We start from the raw sequence: 27,327 nt of genomic DNA, 5'->3' as shown, positions 1-27,327 counted from the left end.
AGTACGGTCTTAGCATATAGAAATAGAAATAAAAGTTTCGTAGAATTTGTGTAGAATACTTGTTTCATGTAGATATTCGCACCAAAAGGCGAACAGTTCAAGTTAGTAACGTTGTTCGAATGCACAAAACTCCTTTTGAGATGCAAATTCCGCTGTTGATAATCTAAACCGGGTGCACGGTACATTTGCATTTATATAGTAGGTATACCTGTAAATAGTATACTTTATGAAGCATACGAGTAGGTGAGTTTATGAGTGCCTGGTTGATACAAGACTACATCTTTGGCGCAGTGGTGGGTGCTGAGGTCTAAGAAGTGTAATGAAGGTATAGTGACAGGGCTCGTCCGGGGAAGTACTACAACCATGTTTATCCTGCTGCCAAACAGCATTACTTGGTTTCGGTCCCAAGGGTGTTGGTGAGATTGTCGGTGTAATTACAGACACATGGGGCTAAACACCTACGGCTCAAGTTTATGGTCCGCGGTGGTAATTTATAGGAAGCATGCCTTGCATGTTATGTTCACAAAAATATATCAAAATTTAAAAGAAAATGTGACTGCAATAATTTGAACGTTAGAAGAAAAAATAAACTTGCAGTGCAGTACACTAGACTACACAAAATAAGCAATTCATTTAGAGGAAATTGTATACAATTTTACAATAAATTACCGGTTGATATCTTGGGGATGACACTAAAGAAGTTCAAAGTTTGTATTAAGCAAAAGCTTATAGAAAAGTCCTATTATAGTATAAAGGATTACGTAAACGATAACAAAGCTTGGGTGTAAACAATTGCTCTAACCAGGTTGCTTCTTAAATATTTTCTAATGACAATGTGAGATGATGATAACAAAAAGAACACCCGGCTAAGTTTGTTGTGGGCTTCTTCTTAGACCAGGGCGCGATTGGAACCCTCGTAGCTTTAGTTTTAAGTTTACGATTGTAGTTATCGCCATCACTACTCACTGCTATGTACACATTTTGTATATAATAACGCATCAAAAGTGCCATCTATGTGCCTATTTGAATAAAGAAATATTTGACTTATTTGACTTTGACATGCTCTGCAAAATGTTCCTCGGTTGATGGATTTTCTATTGCTATCAAATGGGCTATTCGTTTGGTCTTTCAGATATAACTATTAAAAAAAAGAACGAAAGAAGTCTACGGTTTGATCTGGTGCAGATCTGATCTTTGATGAGATCCGGTGAGAGCAATCAGCGTGCTAATTACGAACCTACACCGGGTTCAGCCCGCCATCTTATTTGCCAACTCATCATTACTTGCCACCAGAAAATATTGCAGGCTAACTTGAAGTGAAATCAAAAAAAAAAAAAGAACTCGCATCTTTATAATGAACATAGGATAACTAAGTTTTATCGTATATTCATCTTAAAGATGCGAGCTTTTTTGCCAATTTTCTGTCAAGATGGCTGCATTTTTTGGACCAAACGCAATAGCAAACAAATAAATAAACTTAGGATAACTGAGTCTTATCCTGTATTCATTTTAAAAATCCGAGCTTCTTTGCCAATTTTTTGTAAATATGGCTGCAGTTTTTGGACCAAATATATGTAAGAAGCAAATAAATAAACAGCCAATTTTCGGATTCATAATCTAATGATTACAAACGAACAAACGAAATAATTAAATAAAATTAAAGAACCCGCTGCGTGAGCTAGACTTTTTTGTTCTATGGGGCCTCGATTATCAAATATCTAACATGGCGATTCTATTGAGCCCAAACACGCTGCAATATCTGGTGTATGCTGAGGAGTAAGGGATCTGGCCGACTACTGTTTGCTGCAATCGCTGAAAATCAGCTACAGGAAATACCACCGAAGTAACAGAAAACCAAATAAAACAAAAAACAAAAATACTTTCAATTAAGTTAGTATTAATATCTATCTCTATTATTAAAGAATAAAACATACATTTAGAAAACTAAACACTCTACAGACATTAATTTTTTAGTATACTAGAAGTTTTGAACGTATCCACATTGTTAAATTTCGAAGGACGCGCGCGCTGCAGAGAGAGTTGGTAGAAAATTTTGTATTTCATACAAAACTTTTTTTTTCTACACCTCTTTTTGGTGATCACTAAAACGTCCATATAATCTAAGGACTGATAGCGTAGCTTTGAATTCGCATCACTTTCCTACCGATGTAGATTGTAGAATATACCTCAGTCCTCTCCCAGACGTCGAGGCGGGCGTACGTGTCGCTCTGTGAAATTTTCACACCTATTTACTCCAAAGAAAACTTGAATCGTTTGAAAACTGAGGTGGTTAGAGCTGTGCTTTTTTATGTGACTTTTTGTGAACGGCTAAACACCGGATTTTCTTTTTAATCTGTGAGTATTTATGGCCGTTTAATATAAAAGTTTTAATGGTTTATAATGATACTATGTAACAAAAAGCGATAAGTTTTTATAAGGTATATATTCTTACGGTTTTATATATGTAAGGCGTACGTTTCTGTAGTTTATGTACGATCTGTAGATGTATTTAGTATTTTAAATATTTATATGGATAATTTTATCACGTAAAATAAATAAAGTTCTTAAATAGGTTTATATATAGACTCTATTTACTATAGATTTATAAAGCGACGATGCAAAAAAAACTTTTCTAATAGGGCCTGACCCTTTCATCTCATAAAAGTTTCTACTTAGCATCGTACCAGATCGCTTAAATACTTGGCGGTCCAGCTTTGCTGGTATATAGCCATGCTTAAAATCTCCCAAAAAAGACCATTGCAAATTTAGAAATTATTTATTCCGAAATTTTGCCAGGTTCCAAACCTGGGACGTTTCAGGAACACAAAGCTCACTACTTACCGTAAATGGCTAGAAATCGCTGAATGCATGTAATTTTTTGTGTTCAATACATAAATAGAGATCGGTATTTCTCAGACTTTATCCGTCTGTTTATTTATCTGACCATCTATCTAGGTTTTATTTTAAATTTTACTACAAGTAAGCCTTTGGATGGTATATTGTTTATGTAGAGCAAAAACTTGTTAAGGGCATTGCAGTAATATTATACATAGGTACAGCCTTAATTAGCTTCCAGGCATAATCGTATCAGAACGCTTTCGCTTGCGGAACGTCTTTGTTGGCATATATCTGTATCAATGTATCTATTATATTTATTCAAAAAGATGCAATTTCACACGCTCTATTGACACAATCTTATAAATGTTTGCATTTTACTAGATGATACTAATGATTCGAGATCCAAACAAATTTAATAGCGGGCAAGAAGCTGCCACCGCTTAACGTCTTCACCACCATCATCTCAACCACAGGACGTCTACTGCAGATAGATACGGCTTTTGTAGGGATGTCCAGTCGCTACAGTTTCGTGTCACTGGTATCCAGCGGCTTATGTCGTCTGTCCAACTCGTGTGTAGTTTGATTAAGTATTATTTAATTATTGGTTTACCCTTCTCATAAGATTTCTAGTTAAGTTAAAAAATAATAGTAAATTACTTTGCCAAGTAGTACAGTGACGTTGTCGTGCAAATAATGCTCTTAAAACGTACCATCAGTTGTTATTTAAAGTAACTTTCTTCAACTTATCATACAAGGTAAAGTGGCAGTAGAAGAAGGACGTCGCAGAATATCATGACCCAAAAACCTACGACAATTTAATAAATTGTCGTATAAATTGTCGTATAAAGTCTTTATTTTCAAACAAAAATTAAAAAAAAGCAGAAGAAGAATTTAAAAAACAAAGACTAAAGCAGTATACATAAGGCAACCTTATCGCTTAGCAGCGATCTCAGCCAGGCAACCTTAGGATAAGAAAAAAAGAGGAATGAAGAAGACAATGGTTTGGAAAGAGCACCAAGCAGCGGTGTCCAAAGTAGAGATAGCCATAATGATTGCCAAACTTTGCAAGGAGACGGCACCGTATAAAAAAAAACACTTTAGATATTTTAACATCATACTAAAGTTACCTCATTGCGAAGGATTTATATTGTTCCATACCGATAGTATACCAAACCTAACCTAAGGACCATATGACAAGCATCCCTTTCTAAACATACTTAATTCATTTATTCGTATAAATATATATATTCTAATAGATATTGGATAGAAGCAGGCGTTACTTTGCGGAAATCCATAATATATTATGAAAATTAAGCTTAATTTTCTCCGCGGGAGAATCTGTATGGTGTTATTTATAATTTCTTCAATCCGTATACTCCATATCAAACAGATCCTCGGCAATGTACCCTCTGCGCACGTTTCGCTCCGAAACCGGAGCATCCTCAGGAGATGTTGACTTTACAATGAATAATTGTCGTTGTTTGTCAAATGTGGAAACTGAATACCTCCCATTCGATTAACTCGATCGATGAAGAAGGATCTGTGTGTCAAACAGTTCATCGGCAAATATTTTTAGACCAATAAATGCAGCTGAAATTTCCAAATAATTACTATTTCGTTTACGATCATCTTCACTCCTTAAGCCACTAGCTCTCTTATCTCCACAGGCAACACCCCACCCAGTTATTAACAATATTCTAATAAATTTAAAAGCTCTTTTCTTTAGGATCCTCATTTTCGTGTTGAAACCCGGCCCATAAACTTGCTTATAGTTCGAACTAGAATATGAAATACCAACGATTCCTAACTAGTAAGCAGTGAACCACTATTTATATTTAAAATTAACAAGATTACTAACTCTTATCAACGTACTAAGTCGACTGATAAACCCTCTTTCATCTTAATTTAGATCTCATCTTTAATACAAACAACATTGGATAAGGAAAATAAATTTTAAACTCGCCTATAATCTTATTTACTCTGTAATTTTCACAGGGCAATCAAAGAATTTTACTTGGCCTTTTATAGGCCTTTTTCCAGTATTTTGATTAAAGACGTTACATTTATTTTTTCTTTTCGAAACAGCTCTGATCGCCGCTACAGCTGGGTAAAGGATTTGGTTAAATTACTACTTGTTACTAGTTACTATTATATACCTAGTTATAAGGAGCCAATAACCAAAGATATACCTACATTTGTAACATTTGTAGGTTTATAAATATGAAAAGTATCTCGTGTGCTTATAACTTTACTACGTGTTTATAGCAAAGACAATAAAAACTATTTAGCCAGTTTAAAGCAGATATCAAAGAATTATTCATTATATCCATCTCATAGGAACTCTATAATTGTTTTTGGGACGAGGCCTTTCTTAGCAAATAATCCCCCAAAAATATCTTCATTGCTCTGTTAATTTATTTAATTTGTAGAACATAAGTAAACAACCAAACATGTTTTCATATTTATATAATATTGGAAGTAAAGTAAGTTTAATAATACTTCACAGGCTTAGGAGGAACATTATGTGCTGTAACATTATGTCTGAGGCTTATCTGTGAAAATGAAAACCTATTAGTTTTTGGGTTAACCACTGCCATATATTTTACTGAGAGAAATCAGATACAGCTAATTTCGCATGCAAAATTAAAATCATGTGACTCCTGTCACTTAACTAAGTAACCGTCGCATAGCGTAGGTACTGTGCGCGTGTCGATCTTTTATCTTCAATAGGGTTGCCACAAGTAAAGACTTAGAATGTTTTGAATTCGTATATGCTTCTTACGGAAAAACATTTATATGCTTCTTCTGATTTAATATTATTACAGGAGTCTTTATGATTTATACTTATGAATCCTTCAACATTATTTCTTTATTCAGTTACACGTTGTATATTACTCATGTTAAGTGTTTGATGGCCACTATAATAGAAAGAAGATAGAAATTTATGAAATTAAAAAAAAAAAACTATGACGAAACTAGCATCAACGCAGTGAATCCAGGTCGTTATTGAAACCACATCGTGGTCGTTATTGAAGTCACACTTGTAATTGTAGTTTTTGTGTGAAGCCCTAAAATATTAATTGTATACGGTTACACTAAATATACTACAACAATACAAACACCGCACTCTAGCCCCAAAGTAAGCGTAGCTTGTGTTATGGGTACTGAGATAACTGATAAATATTTTTATGAATAATCAAGCTTCTCAGCATATCGCCGACCGAGCTATGTGCTCGAGGTTTTTACTACTACAGCTTTATCGGTGACTTCTCAAGATCTTCTTCGTTTCTCTTTGTCTTTTTCTTGTAGAAATATTCTTTCGATCTGTGCCTTAACCTGAGTTTTCTTATAATGCCCTTATCGACTAAATTTTGGTTATAAGTCATCGCTGTCTACTTCTGTATTTTGTGCGTTTTCGAAATACCGATGAAAGAATAATCGAAAAAGATTTCTAAGAAATGCTCAAATGTCAAAATTCCCGCCATCAACGACATAAATCTTCATTCGGATTTATACTGTCGAACACAATTTGAACATAAGCCCGGACCGTCCCACGGGATTCGAAAGTTAACTTCAAACTACATCGAGCTCAATCAGATGAAAAATAGCTCTACGAAGTTGACTATTCCTCATTTTGACCAATGGAAGTTCATTGGCCAAGTACCAAGTAGTAATTATCACCTAGTTCGACGGCCAATTTGCACAGTGGGCAGTGACCCTATAAGTATTAATGTATAGTATTCATAAACTATTATTATATATTTTCTCTCAACAACATATTCTTACTTCGGGGCTACATGGCGATGTGTTTAGTATTGTAAAATATAAAAATATATTACAAAAACAATGCCACATACAAATTAACATTAAATTAAAAAGTCAAGTAGGTCTAATATAAGCATTTTTGAAACGTCAAGTATGTCTGTATGTAGTGACTCTGCCACCAGTTCGGAAGGCAGATTTTACCGAAAAGAAGCCGGCAAGAAACTCAGCAGTTATTCTTTTCCAATATCATTTTACAATTCAACAATCATTGTTTTATATCATTGTGTGTGGGATGAAAGCGGCAGCGGCAACCTTGTCATTAAGAAATTCATCAATAGTATAGTAACCTCGATGTATTCAATGTGTTCAAAAATCTAATATTACCTTCGGTAGCATGTTACAAAAGCATATACTCAGCCCTAAAAAGGTTTTCTGCACTTTTCTAACTTTGCCGTAAGTATCCCTATTTCTTTTTATATTGATTGGGCAGCTCTCTTTTGTAATATGAACATAGTATCTGCTTTTCCCCATAGCAAGATCCCGTAGGACAAAACGCTATGAAAGTACGCAAAATGACAAGCCTAGCAGTTTCTACGTTAGTAAACTGTATAATTTTACTGACTGAATAGGCAGCTGAGCTATGTTTACCCGCTAATGTATCTTAGTATTATTTATTAAAATAACGATAAGAATAATAATTAATAATAATTATAACTGACTGTATGTTTTCACAGATATGTTAAGGGAGTGCGTTCCAATGGCGATTATTTTAATTATACGATTGACTTTTTCTTAATCAACAATTATGATAGATATCGTAATTAAAATTTGATTATTATTTTATACATATAGAAAAATAACCTATATACCAAAATAATACTAAATAAAGTCTAAGACATCTTCAAAACCACCGCAGCGAGGCATCGTGTCTAAGATGCTAGCAGCATTGCACTTTTGGATGGCCAAACTAATTCTTTGGCCAAGCTGCCCGCTCTAAGATCACCGGTAGACTCGTTAAACCGTTTGAAATAATATAATAATGCAAAACTTTATTGAAACGTAAATTAATACCCTCTTAAATGATATCAATGCATAAGTATAAAGAACGTGTTAAAACACATATATTACAGCGAGGTTATTATACAATTGATGAATTTCTTAACGACAAGGTTGCCTGGAAGCAAGCTGCTTCGCTTTCATCCCACACACTAAAGAAAAATGAATTTTAAAATGGAAATTGTTGATTTTGGAACAGAGCAACAGCTGAGTTTCTTGCCGGCTTCTTCTCGGTAGAATCTTCTTTCCGAACTGGTGGTAGAGTTACTATACACAGACAGACTTGACGTTTCAAAAGTGCTTATATTAGGCCTACTTGAAATAAATGAATTTTGAATTTTGATTTTTGATAATAACATGGCTGCGAGTGATTTGAAATATCTCAAAAGATTAAGAATAACCAAATCACTTCTCATATCTTGCCGGAGTATAATTATTTTGCGGTTTAGTTTGCGGCGGTACATATAATGCAGTTTTGTTTGACAAACAGTTGCATTGTTTGCTCGCTGGTTTAAGCAACTTTGGAGGAAACAGCCTTAGAAAATGCATGAACGACATAAATCTTTATCTGGACTTCTACTGTCGACCACAAATTGAACATAAGCCGGGAACGTCCCGCGGGAACCAAAAGTTGACTTCAAGCTACACCGAACTCAATAGAAAGAAAAATGGCTTCGCGAATTCCACATTTTAGACGAGTATTTTGTACTTTATGATAGCAATTTTTTTATACTTGACATAATAACCTATTAATAATCGTATTAACACTTTATTGGCCCCCTAGAGGGAACGGGGCTTCTCTTAGTATGGTAAAATTTAGCCCTTGGTCCACGACACTTGCCAAATGCGGATGCAGTTAACAGCGTCATCTTTTATTCCTTCACCGTTTAAAACAAGTTATATTTAATTGAATTAAATGCACATAAAGTCGTGTAAGGAGGCACTTTTTGTCAATATAAATATGTTAATACTATATGTGTATGTATGTCTATTTATGTATATATATTTATATATACAATCAAATTTTTATTTTATTTAAATATCTATGTATTTTTTCGTGTGTAAATCTATGTCATTATATGTATAGAATTGCGATTTCTCGTCACTCATTGCCTTATTCCGTTAGTTAAAGTAGCCCGGAAGAGATCACTTTTAGTGATAAGGCAGCTTTTTGCACATAATTTTATTTATGTAAGTGTTTTCTGTGTGTTTCTTATGTTATGCAATAAAGTTGTTTAAATATATAAATTTGAAAAGTAAGAAGTGCGTGCCGGACTTCATTCGTCCTGCAACGTGTCTCATGTGCCTGTAAAACCGGCAACCAATCCCTTCAGAACTGCATACTGCTTTGCGGCAGAAATAAGCATGGCTGTAGTAATTCCCGGACGAGCTCTGTCACAAATAGCTTTAACTACTACTTATATTACACATTCCATGTCCATCTCCAGGTTGCAAGCTATGTGTGTGCCAAATTTCATCAAGATCAGTGCAGTAGCTGAGCCGGGCACACATGTTCAGCACAAGTAAAGAAATAAACAGACACACTCGAATTTTACTAAATATACTACGACAATACACACATCGCCATCTAGCCCCAAAAAGCTTAGCTTGTGCTATAGGTACTAAGATGACTGATGAATATTATTATAAATAATATACATGAATATTTATATTATTTATAGAAGACACTGAAAAACATTCATGTTCGTCACACAAGCATTTTCCAGTTGTGGGAATTGAATCCACCGCCTTGAACTCAGAAAGCAGGGTCGCTGCCCAGTGCGCCAATCGGCGGTCAAATTTATTATGTTAGTATGGCTAGTATTGTATATACTATAGATCAACCTTAAACACCACCTCTGCGATCAACTTTAACGTGACTTATGCTGTCAACCACAAATGGAACATAAGCCGGGTCGGCCCCGTGGGATTCGACAGTTGACTTCAGCCCGCGACAAGTTTAATCTGAAGAAAAATTACTGTAAGAAATCCATTTTCTTCCATTTCTCGGAGTGCTACTTTCTGTAATACAGTATCGCTGTAATATTTTTCAGCTTTTGGTCTCTCTCTCTATATTGAATATGATAAACGAGTAACTTTTAATATTTAAACACAAATTTTATTTTCAAATTAAGAATATTTTAAAACGTTTATACAATAAGAAAAAGGTTTGTATGGTTTTAAGAAACCACGGTAAAAGTCAAACTCTTTTTCACATTATAGACATTTAACAAAAAATTTTTGGAATGGGTAATATTCCATTAAGGGTATAGAAATTACTTATATCAATCTTAGTTTTTTACTTGGAAAATTAGAATTATAACTAATATTTTTATTACAAACTTTGTTTAAGAGTACTACATACATGATACTTAATAATTATTTAGATAATATACACATAATAAAAAACTGAAAACAATATTTTATAATCGTTAAGTAATTTTGATCCGTTTTTCTTTTATTTTCAATCATTGTATTATCAATTCCATCTTCTTCATGAGTTTCATAGTTTATAAATGTTACTAATATTTTATTGAGCACTGCATATGCACGGCACAAATGAGTGATAGTCTATAAAGTACACGGTCAGCTGATGCGAACTATAGTATTACTATAACTATAGTATTGGCCTCAGCTGCTTTGACGAGCACCTGTCACTTTATCCCTAGTCCGGCCGACCGTCACGCGACATGCAACACACATCGTAAAAGTCTGAGACGATGTAATAAAAGTTTCACTTCAATTAAAGGGGATGTACCGCAAAAAAAACCGTTATTTCTATTCACTCTTTGACTCTCTTACCAACCCGTTACCAGCCCACAACCTGCCAAGTTGACTGTCCCAGAATGACAACCTATCTATGTCTAATACCCTGGCTAAGTGCAGATTGGAAGACTTCACATGCCTTTGAGAACATTATGGAGAGTTCTCAGGCATGCAGGTTTGCTCAAGATGTGTTCCTTTACCGTTAAAGCAAATACATTTTCGAAATTGTGTGTTTAAACCAATATTAGCTTGCACATAACTTCGAAAATTTAGAGGGACCAAAATCCTTCACGATAATAAATTATATAAATTCAAATTAAAACAACCCTGACTTTGAATGTAGAGTACATTATTCTAGTAGTCGAGCCTTTGCCTTTGATACCCATTTTATTTTATCAACAAAATAAAATGTTTTCCGCGATGTTGTGGGGGCGGCCATTGTGGGCCGATTTTCATCAATCATAGCACACACAGACACACACAAACTTAAACAACCCGTCACTGTTGCGTCGAGGCTTAAAGTAAGTGAAGCTTAAACAAAGTGCAAAATTATTTACTTTTTAAAATTATGTTTGGAAATTAAAATCCTCATAATTTGGATAGATTATAATAATTATCCACAATGTATTTAGTCATTTCCATTTCTATTATTCTATATTACCGTGAAAGATTTTATGTTTAAATAATATCATAGATTATTATAAGGATTTCGTTTTTAAATCAAAATTGTTTCGCTTTTAAAACGGAATTGTTTGATGATATCATTAATTCACAGATGTTCATTCAATTTCAGATGAGTACTTTAATGTGCATGCCATTTAATCTACGCTAAATTTTTAGCAGTCTATTTATTATTCTTAGAAGGATCTTCTTAACCGTGCACTCATGATAGAGTGGTCGTGATTGCCGTGATGAATTGCATGGCGTTAGAATTTCATTATTTCTATACTTTCTCTGGTCTGGACAAAGACGTCCCGCTAAGCGATTTAGTGTTCCGGTGCGATGTCGCGTGGAAACCAATTAGGTGTATGACTACCATACTCCCTAACAGGTTAGCCCGCTACCATCTTAGACTGCATCATCCCTTCCCACCAGGTGAGATTGCAGTCAAGGACTTACTTAAGGTGGAATTAAAAAAAAAACTGTCCCTCCTCCCTTTTGTGGTCAGTAAAGGCTTTAAGTGTCGTTTTATTTTTGGCTGTATTAATAAACGGTTATGGCCCAGGACATTAAAGGGACACGTCCATTAACCTGAGGCGTAGGTGTTGTGCCTTATGTGTCTGTAGTTACACCGGCACCCACGCACTTCAGACCGGAACACAGCATTGCAGCAATGCTGCTTAGCGGCAGAAATAAACATGGTGGTAGTACTTCCACGGACGAGCTCTGTCACAAAAAGCTCCACTACTACATTAAATAAACTTATATTGAATCCTTAACTCAAAAGTATTTTCAAGATAAAATGGCACCTTTGAACTCTTTGTTTTACCATGAAAATCCCACTCGCTGACTACAATAACAAGTTAGTAGTAAAAAAGAATGTGTATTTTGGAAGTAGTGAAGAAAACTCCCGTATTGAATTAGACCCGTCAGAATATAAAGCTCATATATTTGCGCATGCGCACGACTGCTTGCACGGCAGGATACAAAATTGCATTTATACCTATATAGATATGGTTGAGGAGCATATGTATATTGGTCTCAAAATTGACTTTCGTTTTAATTAGCAACCCCATATCAACTATATTTGCGAAAGGCTGAGAGCTATATTAAGTAGGTTATATATACTCAAATATAAACTTCCTTACAAGACGCTGAGATAACTGTACTTGGCACTGGCAGCCTCAATAATTGGATACGGTCTGAGTATTTATCGTAGAACATATAAAACATATATTACCCGAATATACAACTAAAAATGTTAAAAACCATAGTACCTAAAAAAATTAAACTAAAATATTCAAATGAATGCCATCAATTATTCACATATTGTAAATTATTGCCAGTGCAGAGCAAAGTAACATTAGCTGTACTCAAGGAAGAATTTGGTAATATACAACATCTTAGACGTAAAGAGCGAGATGATAATTTTCGGAAACTGCCTAGTTATAAAAAGTTTATTCTACCGAAAACACATAATGTGTACGGAAGAAGGATTTATAAATACATATTACCCAAAATATTTGAAGATTACCCACCCGCTTTGCAATGTATAAATGAAAAAAAACATATATTTTTAAGGAAATGTAAAGTACATTTTTTAAAAAATGCCACTATTCGATTAAGATTGTCTAAATGATTCACAATAAGATTTAGAAGTTACATTTACATTTAGATAAAGTAGTTGAATATTTTTAAAGATATATACTTGCGAACCCGCCATCCTCACCATAAACGCATAGTTTCTAAAGGGATGGATTATGTTGGAAAATATTTGTTACATTTATTTTTGAACAATGAATTTAAAAAAAAAATTATTACTAAAAATAGAGAGACTATACTTTCAAGTAAAATTTCAATCATCATTAAAATTTTCGTATTAAAATAAATTATCGTACATACTAACCAGTGCGTGCTGTGACTACTTATAAGTGAAATTATGTGTTATTAGTAACCTAAGGCTAGTTAGCTTTATCCATAACTAAAGTACATAAATGTAATTATTTTGGTAGTACTAATAAAATAAATAAATAAAGAAAAGTCCTATGGTAACACGGTTTCATATATTTTATAAGAAAAATATAAAAATTTTTTCCTTGGTTTGCATATTTCTAAGTGGGTTTTCGTATTATATTTCGGAAATTCGCAAGGTGGAAATTCTCTATCAATTACAGTTAAGTAATGTTGTCGGAACTGGAACCCTCCATCTTTGTACTTCCATAAGGATAGTCAAAGTCAAACAGCCCTGTAGCATATTTTCATTAGTAAATGGAAACGTTATGACAGATGCATTTTACTTTGTGATAAATTTAAACAGAGCATCTATAGATTTGCAGTCATATTACGAGTGCTTCAATGAATTGTGATAAAAAAAAAAATATTTTTCAGGTCTGAAATTATTTTTACTCGTGCTTCTCTAAATATTTTCTTGGATTTAAAATAGCTGATATGCGGTTTCACCGAAAGTATATCAACTGTTCACGCTTTTCACACAGAAAATTTCAATCTAATTTCACTCTACATCAAATCAATCAATCAATCAAAAAATCGTCCCGATTTTCCAAATTACCAGAAAAACAAATGTATGACTAACTATTTCTTACCTCCTTCATAAAGTCACAAAACAACACATTCTGTAAAAGCTCAGCTCTACTTGGAGATTTGCAAAAGCAACTGAACTAACCACCTTGGAGGCAAAGCGCTGTGTCGTGGGATAGATTGTATAGGAGTAAGCGTGACGTGGTGGCACTTATTCCAAAGCGGTGTCTTGGGAAACTGCGTGAGAACAATGAAAGATTACCAAACCAAAGACATGGTTTTGAGGTTCAAAATTAAAGAACCTTTTCAAAGATCAGTGCGCGGTTTCACTCCCTTTGGAATGGATATATTCACATATTGTAAATTATTGCGGTGTCGTGCGTAAAGCGGTGTCTAGGGAAACTGCGTAGTGAGAACAAATAAAGATTACTAACCCAAAGATATAATTTTGAGGTTCAACATTAAAGAACCTTATTCAAAGATCAGTGCGCGGTTTCACTCCCTTTGGAATGGATATATTCACATATTGTAAATTATTGCGGTGTCGTGCGTAAAGCGGTGTCTAGGGAAACTGCGTAGTGAGAACAAATAAAGATTACTAACCCAAAGATATAATTTTGAGGTTCAACATTAAAGAACCTTATTCAAAGATCAGTGCGCGGTTTCACTCCCTTTGGAATGGATATATTCACATATTGTAAATTATTGCGGTGTCGTGCGTAAAGCGGTGTCTAGGGAAACTGCGTAGTGAGAACAAATAAAGATTACTAACCCAAAGACATAATTTTGAGGTTCAACATTAAAGAACCTTTTCAAAGATCAGTGCGCGGTTTCACTCCCTTTGGAATGGATATATCTCTTTATTTTTGACGGCCGATTGGCACAATGGGCAGCGACCCTGCTTTCTGAGTCCAAGGCCGTGGGTTCGATTCCCACAACTGGAAAATGTTTGTGCGATGAACAGGAATGTTTTACAGTGTCTGGGTGTTTATGTGTATTTTATAAATATTTATGTACATTATTCATAAAAAAAATACTCATCAGTCATCTCCCCATAACAGAAGCTTCGCTTACTTTCGGGCTAGATGGCGATGTGTGTACTGTCGTAGTATATTTATTTAACTATCCCTTTAATTTCCACCCCTGGTACTTTAAGAAATACGTTATTAAAATTTAGCATTCTTTCTATTTACTTTCGAATCATCCTTTTCATTTGTGACACCAAACAAATTTTACTCACTACTCAAAGTTATTTTCCGATATTTCCTTATGGATATGGATGGTAGCGTTGACAAACACAGACTGTGTGTGACTGCAGCATTTCATTAGTAAATGGAGATGTAGCGACAGACGCGATTCATTTGAGATGAGTTTTAACAGAATACCTATAGATTTGTATTCATAGTGTGTATCTCAGTGATTAAGAGATGGAATGGATGCTACACAGATAGAATACAGATAGAAGATAATGTATCATTTCACGAATTTATTTCATAATTGAGCTGTTGCCCGCGAATATGACCGCGTTTTTATTTCCGATGTTATTATAGAAATTGAGAGAAAATAGCTTTTGTGTTTAGTGCTACACACCGCTGTAACGAGATCACGAGATTTTGGGTTCAAATCCGAAGCCGGGCCCAACAATTTTTAGGCTCTCACTAAAACCACTGTACTGATCTTGATGAATTTCATCAACATCGTTACAGCGGTTTAGCCGAACGTAGATAACAAATAAACAAACTTACGCATTTATAATACAAAGAATGGATTACACATCAGTAAACATATCACATTATTTTATAATTCAACAATTAAATAACTCTTCCATTGAAAACTTACGCTTTTATGAAAATTAATCTTAATTTGCTATACTCTGCGAACAGCAACAGAATGGGTATGGTGTAATTTATAATAACTTCAATCCGTATACTCCACACCAAAAAGAACCTCGGCAATGTACCCTCTACGCACGTTTCGCTCCGAAACCGGAGCGACCTCAGGAGATGTTGACTTTACAATGAATAATTGTTAAGATGTTAAGAAGATGTTGACTTATCTTACTGGATCTGTTTGGTGTGGAGTATTCGGATTGAAGTTATTATAAATTACACCATACCGATTCTGCTGCTGTTCGCGGAGTATAGCAAATTAAGCTTAATTTTCATAACATATTATGGATTTCCGCAAAGTAACGCCTGCTTGTATGCAATATTTTGAAAACTTACGCAACAAATAAATCGTGGTTAGCAAAAATACATTGCACATTAAATTAGTTTAATTGAAGACTAAAGTTAGTAAATGATTTGATAATCATTTTAAATTAGTAAATAGTCTCGATCGCCATCTTGTTTGATAAGTACCTATTATCAATTATTCCAAGTTAGTTTAGAATTCAAAGTTCCTTGTGTCCGACCTGTATTGTTATTGCGCTTGTTGCAAAAAGGCGTATCGATTAGTTACGTCCTTTGAGTAACATTGTTACGAGATGGTCTCAAAACACGCTATTACGCTTTGCGGTGACTGAAGCCTGCAAGTGACAACTGTATCAGTAAATCGGTGACCGTTGCTGTCACGTCAGATAAATAAATCTCAAAATACCTTTGTATGTACTAAAGGACTGTACGAATCACACAAGGAAGTCGAAATAAAGGCATTTGGATAATCTCCCCGGATTTGTATCCAAGTCGCTAAGGATGAGTTCAATACAGGAAACGACTATAATTTTTATAGCTTAGCTTAGCTAAATACTGGTAGTCAATTGCGCTCAAGGAAGGGGTGTTTTGTGCGTACAGAAAGATATTTACTAAGGATGGGAGCTATGTATCATCTACCATAACTGACACACAAGTCTTCTCTCAGAAAAAGAAGGATTTCAGGTTTCCATCCCTGCATCACGCTCGTTTTCCTACCATCCGCTTGTTTCATTGATTATCAGCCTGTTTTCCTACAATTGCTGAAATTAAAAAAAAGGAACTACGTATGAGAGCTATTATAATTTACATATACTTTGTGGAGCGCAACACTTAGTAGCACTTCGCGCTAGCTTTGGCTTAGCTTTATCGCACAGCGCTGTCGAAATGCACAATGGGTTATTTAACGTTACCGGTATTATAAATTAAAGATGCAGATGGCCATCCTAATAGTAAATAGAAACCATGAACTGAAGAGAAGGTTTTTAACCTCATAAGCGTGTAATTACACCGGCAACCACGCCCTTTAGACCGGAACACAGCAGTGCTGCTTGGCAGCAGTAAAAAGCGTGGTGGTAGTACTTCCCCTGACGAACTCTTTCCTAAAAAGCTGTACTTCTTCAGAAAGTTTCTATGGGTGCATCCCTGGACATAAATGCTCTGGTAGTATACAGAGGTACGTCATCGTCAACGTCAGCAGCAATGCCCACTGCGGCTGACCTCATGTCTCCTCTCTTATAGAAGCTGGAATTATAGCTTAGACCCAGATTCTGGTGTGTTGGGCTTGAACAGGGCTTCATATTATGCTCTGCGAGACTTAGGGGTGGGTAAGGCTTATTTCTTAACTTCGGTTTTTTAGTGAGAGCCTCAAAATTGTTGGGCCCAGCTTCGGATTTGAACCCAAAATCTCGTGATCCGTAGTGGAATATTGTAACCACTAGACCAAAGAGCCAGTAGTTATAGATTCAAATAAAACTGAAATCATTTGGTACGTGAAAAACAATACTTTATAAAGCCTTTAAACAAATAGTTTATAATTAAAAGTAAGAAATTAGTTCGGGTAAAGTAATGAATTAACTGTCATCAACAGCCTACGCAGTTCCAAAACTTATGTTATGAGATTAATATTAAATTCAGAGTACAAAGCAAAACAGTTTGTGTTAATGCAAAATTAGTATAGAATGTAAGTAATATATTAAATTAAGTCGTACGTTCAAACTCAAACATAATATTACATAATTTTGTAATATTTGATTGTTCTTTATTACGGTAGGTATTTCCGAAACGTGCCTAGTTTCAAACCCGGATCATTCCACTTATCACAGCGCTCAACAATACTTCAGGGAGGTCAACCAAAGTAAAATAGAATTTTGATTAATATTCTTTTATTTTTTGGCTTTTTAGTGCAACAAAACCCCTTGCCTCTATTAAGTATTACATGCCGCAATATTTGTGAGAGATCATCAATCAAATGTGTCTGTATGAACTCGTTGTGTGCGCTATAATCGATTGTCACGCCCGCCGCCATTAGCAAATGAGCGCGTCGCAGATGCATCTTGTATTATCCCGAGGTGACCTGGAAACTGGAGTTAATATGACATCTGTTTGTACTATCATTTTATTATCTCCTGGTACAATGCTGTGCGCTGTAGCCTTTTACGTTCCTAGCCGACTGCTCAATAAAGGATGCCAACTGCCTCGATGGTGTAGTGGTTGGCATATTTGACTGCAGATCACGGGGTCCTAGGTTCAATGCCGAGTCGAGCCAAAATTTTATTTTTCTAACAAGGAAATCTAGGTTTTTAAAGTAAAATTTCTTTAGGCGCGACTAGGGAGTAACTCAGATTTTTCTGACGGGAGTACGTCAGACGTCTGTGTAGTTTCCGCTATTTAAAAATAATCATTTGGATTGGTCGTAAGTATCCGTCATATACTCCACGCTTCTTGACTTATACGCCAGCTAGTGGCAAATATTATAGACAATCTTGGAATATTTATTTCCAATATTTTCAAACGGATTAATTGTGAATAGCAAGTGAATAACAATTCAACAGTTTTAACAAAAATATTGTAAATTGTTAAGTTTTTTGAAAATCTCTAAATATACTTGTTTATTTATTACTTTTGTAATAAATAAATTATTAAAAAATTCTACCGACGATTTGACACTAACCTTCAATTTTCTACTCAAAATTATTCTTTTAACAAATGAAATATTTATAAAATGTGCAAGTGATATTAATGAATTTAAAATAGAACATAAATGAAATACTTAGTTAATTATTGTATGGGATATTTTTGGACAATCTGACCAAAGTTTTAGAAGGAATTTTAGAGGAGAGCTGGCTGTAAACATAACTTAAAAACTTTTTTAGTTACTGTAGATTGTTAATAATGTTCTAAGCTTATAAATGATCTCGGCTTTATCCAAAAGCAATTTTTAGTCTAAAATAAAAACACAGTTTGCTAATTTAAGTAATGAAAGGAATCATTAAGTAGAACAAACCCTCATCTGTATACGTGACTGGACTTCTCAAATATCCTCTCAAATTAACAACAAAAGTTGAAATAACCCTGGTATATAAATTGTTAAATATGTCTCAATTTTAGAATTCCACGAAACAACATTTTAATCCTATTATAACGTCTCCAGTACCAAATTGTTTCTCTAAAGATGGAAATGGAATTACAATGGAATTTCTGACTCAGACAGCGTACGAATCTGAGCGGATAAGTGATGAGGAATTTCACTCGATAGCTTATCATATTATTATAACGTAGTTTTTAGGAAAAGACGTACTAGAATATCCTAAAGATTTTATGAACTGATAATAAAATGATAATGAATAAATATCAGAAGAGTAGTTCAGGGTCATAATTTTTGTGAGTGTAACTGCACGTTCGCTTGGTCCCTTCTGAGTGTGCCTCATAAGGGACCAAGCCAAGTTATTGAGACTCGCTTTGAGAATGTTTAAAATTACAAAATTAAATTTAGATATTCTATAATATTAATATTTCGAAGCTAAAACATTATAATTATGGATGTCGCGATCTAACTGAGCATAAATAGACGACCTCGAGACTACATCGTTCTATGGAGAAACGAAGACCAAATAGTAAAAATAGAAAAATACAAGGAATGAAAAACAATTTAGGATATAATGGTGAAACGTTATATTGAGTTATCCAGGCCCTGGCGCTTGATTAAAAAAAAACTTGAGTCCGTACCTCACGCGGTAATATATTTATTTAATTACAGACTGACAGTACAACAAGTCCTTATTCAAATTAAACTTTTAAACAATGAGCAAAAAATTGTATAAATAAAAGTAGAAGTTATAAAATAACTGATAAAAATTAAAATTCATTTGTAAATAATTGAATGAAAGAATGTACTGAATGAATGAAAGAGTGTAATGAACACTTTTATTATACACCAAAGAAAAAAAAGTAGTTACAAAGATATAAATACATATCAAGAGAGTACAATTTGGTTCGGTTGGTAATTGAATTGAATTTTGGTTTGGTTGGTAATTGAATTGTATTATTTCACTAAAATCAAATCAAATAAAAATATATGGGTTATTCCAAACTTTCCAACACTAAGTATTTGATAAGGGCTGCATTAATAAGGGCTGGTTAAAATAAAAAATGTTCAATTAGGTGTATAATAAAATATTAAGTCACAGAATAATTAAGGTGCTTAAAATAAACACCAAATTAAATAAAACTAAGGCGTGCTCTCTTATGGAGCTCTGCTTCTCGTGTGGAGAAATAATCAATTACAATTTTATATTTACGAGGAAAAAAGTGATGAATTAATGATTGATTGATAAGTTATCGCTGAGTCGATGTTTATTATTCATCAATCAATAATATTATCATCTATAAATTGATGTAATTTCGCATATAGCTTCCATCCTAAAAACACACGGGAAGCATCCGGGAACCATTTTCACAGGATGGCTAGAATTTTAGAGCCCATGATACACTGGGTTCATGCGGACTTTGCAAAACAGATCACTTAGTCGCGATCCTAATAAAACGTAACGCACCTCGTCTCTAACGTGCTGGCCGCATTCGTGACGCGTATATTAAGGCATGGCGCGACCATCGAAGTGTCTAATGACTGAAATAAAGTGTATTGAAATTCAAATTCAAAAATGTTTTTTACATATAGACCATATCGCAGGCACTTATGCAGCATTCATACATTTATCATGTTAACACTACTGGTAGGTGATGGCGATAACGCGTCCTGTTCTAAGAAGATCCCACAAAAAACTTAGCCAGGTATAGAACCATACTTAATAGAAGTAGAGGTTTTGTGACGGGACTCCTCTGGGGAAGTACTACCGTCATGTTTGTATCTGCCGCTACACAGTATTGTTACAATGCTGATTTCTGTTCTGAAGGTCGTGGTGGCCGGTGTTTTTACATGCCCACTAGCCTTAACACTTACGCCTCAGGTCGAAGAACACAGAGCCCCACTTTGAAGGACGCTTTCCTAGAATGCCCTAAGAATTGTTGCTCCTGTTATATGCGATGGTTTTCCACTTACTATCAGGGGGTCCCCCTGATACATCTGCTAGGTCCGCCAATTATATAAGTAGAAAAAATGATTAAACAAAGCATGCCATGGGTAGCGGGCACCGAGGCGGTGCGTTTTGTCTCGTGGCCAGCACGTACGCTCTCTAAAAGCGTAATGCCACCCCATGGATGATAATTCAGTAGTTTGCTTTGGTTTATTTCTAAAATTAACGGATTTATTTACAAATTCCAAAATAGCGCGAAATATTAAAGTAGCTGAATATTATATTATTATGCTATTTTTACAACCGCAGAAGCTGTTATTTCAGATTTAATCATAATGATATTACTGCTCTCAGTTGAAATATAATATCTATTGTAATAGAGAGCCATTTGAAATGAAGCTCTTCAGTAATATATTTCTGTAATCTCTTTGTTTATGAAAATGCTTTTATTGAATTGTTTGAAGGTAGAATGAGATGGATAAAATTTAAGATTTAGAAGTTTCTAATGTTCAAAGAATTTGGAAACTAATAAATTTATTCAACCTAAGGTTTACTTTTACTATAATATCTGAATTCAATTTATTATTTAATCGTTTAGTATTTATCTTGTGTTATCTAGGTGTTCTTATACAGATGTTTAGGAAAAGTTTATTACGTTCGGGAGAAAGCATTTTTTATATTGTTTTTTTTTATACTGTAGGTATTGTTTAATCATATAATTAATATCTTTTATAAAAATATTGACAGACATCATCAAACGAGTCACAGAGAGCCGCTAGACCCAAAAAGCAAAAATCCATGATATTTGGCACTCCCTGAAGACCTATGTCTAGCAGTGGACGTCCATTGGTTGACGAATCTTCTTCTTCTGGTGCCTCTCAACTACTGGAGGTTGGCCGTTATCTCGTGATATAATTTTCGGTCTTTCGCCAAACGGAAAAGTTGTGCTACGTTGCCTATCCCAGTCAAATCATGAATGACATGATGTTGATGATGAAACAATAGCAAAGTCATTACAAGACATCGTGCGTGTTTTTTCGAACAAAAAGTTGCATCCTTATTCTGCTTCGCTCTTGGTCTCAACTATAGGTCGCTTGTATTACGGAGTTTATTGGTTGCCTGAGAAAAACGATATCCGAAAGACTTCCAATTGTAAATCGACCTAAGTCAATTCAGAGATAAATATGGACTTTGTTTTATTGGCTTGCTATTTATCATAACAATACACAGTGATATCTTTACGAGAAAATTTGTACAAACGATTTACATTATAATCGAATAACATTTCAAAACCACAATATACAATTCTAGAAATGAAATAGCAGTCTAATTTTCATTGTTATGACAACAAAGGCCTTCGCTCCCGTATTCATTATGTAATTTGAACAGACTTATATCCATTTAAAAATAACATCTTGATTGTAATCGAGCTGAATACAAATGTGCTTTAGTCAAACCGTTGGCCTATGACTTTGTTTGCCTATGATTTTTAACTAACAAATAAAGCTACGCTTTTTTTTAAATATCCTTGAAACGCGAATCTGAATTTTTGTGAGCATTAGCACCGTTTTCTTGTTTGAAAGTATATAATTATACAGTTGAAGTTGCCAAAAAACTCAGGAGTGTTGGATAAAAGCAGGCGCTACTTTGCGGAATTCCATGATATATTATAATTAAAATTAAGCTTAATTTGCTTAACTCCGTCAGAGTTGATGAGGAGATGTTGAATTTACATGGAATTTGTTAAGAGTTATTAATTGCAAAGTCAACATCTCCAGAGGATGCTCCGTTGCCGGAGCGAGACGTGCGCAGGGGGTACATTGCCTGAGATCTGTTTGGTGTGGAGTATAAAGATTGAAGAAATTATAAATTACACCTTACAGATTTCTCTGCTTTCCGTGGAGTATAGCAAATTAGGCTTATTTTTAAGATATATCATCGATTGTTCTTTTCTTAATTTGTACGCTCGCACACACGCAAAAGTCTTAAACAACTTTTTCAGAACTTTTAGATTTTATTATTACGGAAGGTTACAGATTAACTATTTTAGAAAAGTAATAAAATATTATTTTCACTAAAATACAAACTAGAAGAAGGTATGTTTAATCTTATAGTTTTTAAAATTTTTACGCCTATAAACTGTTGCAATATGTGTGGATTGGCATTTTTTCATCATGCGACGTAACTGTTTTTTAACCTTTTTTTAGAAAGTTAGAAATACCGTGAAATAACAATATGTAGGGCCTAAAATTTATTCCACCATAACTGTTCCTTATACTTTCACAAAAGAATGAGTAGGAAAGGTTGCTTTAGAGATAAGAACGCCTTTGCACGTCTCAGTAAATGGTTTGAGTTTCTTCGGTATTTTTTATAAAAAAAAATACCATATTTCGGGTTCCTAAAATGCTTAAGTTTATCTTTTTCTTATGCTCACATTGTATTTTAATATTCACAATTAAATCAATCCCGAATGCATTTTCATATCAATCGGAAAACTTCGAGGGCATTACAACTTAATGAGCTGTCAGGTAAAATAAGTACACAGTAATTACTTCTGTTAATATTTCATTTTAATTATCGTTTTCGGTTTGTTTATTTTGTAGAGCTGATTAAATGTGGAATCAGCACTATTTTATTAAATCGTTTATAGCCGGAGCTGTTAGTAAAACTAGGAGTAAATTGATAATCTTATAAATTATATATTAAGCTTAAATACAAGCACAAACATATGATATTTGAATATTCTAATTGCTTGAACCAGTTAAAATAATATGTCACTACTTAAATATATATACATATGGAACTACGAGTATATTGAAGTACAAGCACAAAAATATGGTATTTGGATATTTTAATTGCTTTAAATAAAAACGCACATAACTCCGAAACGCAATAACTCGGTCCTTCTGAAAGGGAGGCCTGAGGTGTCACCGCTACATTTAGAGAAAGTTACATTAGTTGAAACAAGTTACAAATTACCAGATAACCCCCGCAGGGTCGATCCCGGAACCTACAGCTTATAAGCCTACACCGCTTACGATTGCGCTATGGAAGACGTCAAGGCACATCGTAGAGAAAAAAAAAATTTATAACAAAGGCAGAATGAAAAAAGAGATACATAATGTTATATATTAATTGAGAAACTGCTTTAAATGACTAACCGGAAGTATTTAAATGGCGTACACTAAAACAGAGCTTTGGATCACCAAGTTAGTCGAAGATGATATCAAGCGAATCACAGGGTAATCGGTACTTGAGAGATGATGATGACGTCAGTGAATATTCCCACTCTTGTCCAGCAGTGTTCTTCTTTCCAAAAATGTACGAGTATATTGATTAGGTGTTGTCTGCGATTTCACTGGCGTTTATTTTGGGTTTTCAATAATAAGAAACCCTTTATTGACCCGGGATAAAATGTACCCTATGGCCGCCTCCAGGATACAAACTTTCAGCAAGGTAACAAATGCAATTTTTTTAAATACTGCGAGTGACTTTTAACAGCAGATTTTCCGGGATGACTACTGTCCTACGTCTATCTCCAGGATGTAAGCTACATTTCTGCCAAATGGAATAAAGATGATTCCATAATATTGTAGATTCCCATACTTTTATACATATTTGAGCACTTAAACTTTCTAACTATACCTTGTATAATCGCTCAATGTGATACATACCCGTAGTACGGCTCACATAAGACGTTACTTAAGCGAAGTGAGTTTCAAAGCTATATAAGGATCGCCTTAATGCTTGATGGATCGTGTCAGGTTACGGTCTAGTTAAGCGTACTAAATGTCACTGGGCGATTATTTGGACAATGCCAGTATCCTGTATAGTTTTATTGTATAACTAGCTGTTGCCCGCGACTTCGTCTGCTTTTAATTTTGTTTTTGGTGTGGCATTCAATTTGGTTGTAGTTCTACAAACAATTTAAAGTATTTAGTATCGCTAAGCCTTAAATGAGGGATTTGCTGTTGTCCGCTGAGGATTTATGTCCACTATCTCCAACCACATTCCCACATTTGCCCAAGTTTGGGCAAAATTAAACACATATTATAACCTCTATAGTACAAAAATAATCGGTTATAATTTGTCGGAGTTATGGTGTAAAATCGTCAAACACTTTAATCCTCTCTCCCAAAGAAACCAAGCTTAATGTCGCGATAAAAAGTATCCTATTATACTTCTAACACTTACAAAAATATGTGTACAAAGTTTCATGAGGATCGGTTAAGTAGTTTTTGCGGGAAAGCGTAACAAACAAACTTACATTGACATTTATAATATTAAGGAGGAAAGGGATAGAGATAGGGATAGGGATTAACGTAATTACAGCAATACAGTATCATACTAAAGGCGTGCTCTATAAACAATTAATCGTTCACCCATTACCGGCCCACTACAGGGCACGGGTCTTCTCTCAGACTGAGAAGAGTTAGCCCTAGCCTACCAGGCTGGCCAAGTGCGGATTGTTAGACTCAACACCCCCTTGAGATATATTATATATATATATATATAAATACTTATAATATACAGATAAACACACACAGACTGAAAAACATTCATGTTCGATGTGTATTTTCGCGTTGTGAAAATCAAACCCACGGCCTTTACCTCATAAAGCAGGGTCGCTGCCAATATGCACCGATTCCGACTCGCGCATCCGTCCCGTACGGATGTCTGTCTCGCAACCGATTGCTCGAGGTGAAAGTGTCAGTGGAAATCAGTGTCCGTTTCTGCGTTGTGGTAGTGCAGTGTAGTTCTAGGGTCTAGGATTCCTGTAAGTACACGTGTTATTATTAGCGTAGTTTAACACCCTCGTCACCTAAAGGCGAGGCCCCATAGGGCCACACCCTTTTTTTAGGCACACACCTCCCTGCATGGCAGGGAGGTCAACCGCTACCCCGGGGGCCGCCATGGCCCTCGCCGACTCCGACCTTAATCTGGAGGCCCTCTTAAAGGACCTCCAGGAGAATAACGCGGGTTACCTAAACCGCTTTAGGACTGTTAGGCCTAGAGTGTTCACGGACAGCCCGCAATCCCCGGCTCCCGCAGAGCCGATAACCGAAGACCCGGTCGCTATCCCTGCGATAGCGATCGAAGAATCTACCTCCCCGGCATCATCCGAGACCGACGACGGCTTCACCGTCGTCGGTGCTAAAAAGCGGAAGCTTAAGGCTTCCAAATCCAAGGCGAACCCGCCAAAGAAAGTGGTACCGGACCGCCCGATTAAAACCCAGTCCCAAGCGCCCCGCGCAGCGCCTCGCGCAGCGTCCCAGGCTTCCCCTGCGGACGAAGACGAGCCCGAAGACTCCCCTATGGAGGAGCAACCCCAACCCAGGGATAGAATCCCACCTCTCTTCATCCGCGACAAGCTCGCATGGATGAAAATCATCCCGCTTCTTGAAGCGAACGGCATCGGCTTCACCGGTGCCCGATCCACCGCTATAGGCATTAGAGTACAGTGCCTATCCTCCGACGACCACCGTCGGCTAACTTCAATGCTCAGAGAGCATAATATAGGTTTTCATACCTACGCCCTAAGAGACGAACGCATTCTCCGCGTCGTCATTAAAGGATTACCGAAGGAGATTAGCTCCGAGGTAATAAAAGCCGACCTTTTGTCGCAAAATCTACCTGTCCTGGAGGTACATAGGATGTACAATACCAGGACGAAATATGTCTACGAGATGGTTCTCGTTTTATTAGAACTTTCCCCCGAAGGTAAAGAGATTTACAATCTCGAAAAAGTGTGCCACCTTTCAGGACTCACTATCGAGAAGCCCCATAACAGAGGCAAGGTCGGCCAGTGCCACCGATGCCAACTGTACGGCCATTCCGCAAGGAATTGTTTCGCCCGCCCTAGGTGCGTCAAGTGCCTGGGCGACCACGGCACCGCCGATTGCTCCCGACGGGACCCGACCGTCGACGAACCACCGAGCTGTGTACTCTGCTACACCCAAGGGCACCCCGCGAATTATCGCGGATGCCCAAAGGCGCCGCAGTTTACACGGCGCAGGGGTCCGCCGCCGGCTCGGAGACCCGCAGCACAGCCCGCCCAACGCTTCGTCCCAGCGCCGGTACCCGCTACCAGCGCATGGGCCAAGCCCCTTAACGGAGCGCCTAGCGCCTCCGCCCCCGCCCCCGCACCGGTGCCGGTAGCCCCTCAGGCCACCGCACCGGCAGCGGCCCACCCGGCCTCGGCGCCCTCGCCCATGCACCTATCTCCGGATATGGACCCCCTGGACTTCATCCAGTACCTCGTGTCTGCGGTTGACATGAACGAGGTAAAAGTATTCTTTGCAAAGGCAAAGGTCTCCCTCAACCAGGCTATGCGTGAGCACTCTAGCCTCCTAACAACCATCGGGACTATCCAAAAAGCAATCCGTTAATGGGTAGTACATATAAAGGTAGGGTAAAACCACACTCCCTGGCAGTCAGCTTCTTTAATGCAAACGGCATTATCGATCAAATGCATCAAA

The 27,327-nt window shown here is 36.0% G+C and overlaps 1 protein-coding gene across 1 annotated transcript in view; it reads left to right on the top strand.

Annotated features, from left to right (window-relative positions):
- The first annotated feature begins 2,213 nt into the window (after positions 1-2,213).
- The window catches only part of LOC120629890, a 72,119-nt gene continuing 47,005 nt past the window's right edge, over positions 2,214-27,327 (top strand). Inside the window, exon 1 of the mRNA XM_039898967.1 lies at positions 2,214-2,355. The gene's annotated coding sequence lies outside the window, so the exon portion shown is untranslated. The remainder of the gene's footprint in view (positions 2,356-27,327) is intronic.

The sequence above is a fragment of the Pararge aegeria genome, chromosome 15 (assembly GCF_905163445.1).
Source record: "Pararge aegeria chromosome 15, ilParAegt1.1, whole genome shotgun sequence".
Classification (NCBI taxonomy): Eukaryota; Metazoa; Arthropoda; class Insecta; order Lepidoptera; family Nymphalidae; genus Pararge; species Pararge aegeria.
This window is presented reverse-complemented; position numbering and strand designations above follow the sequence as displayed.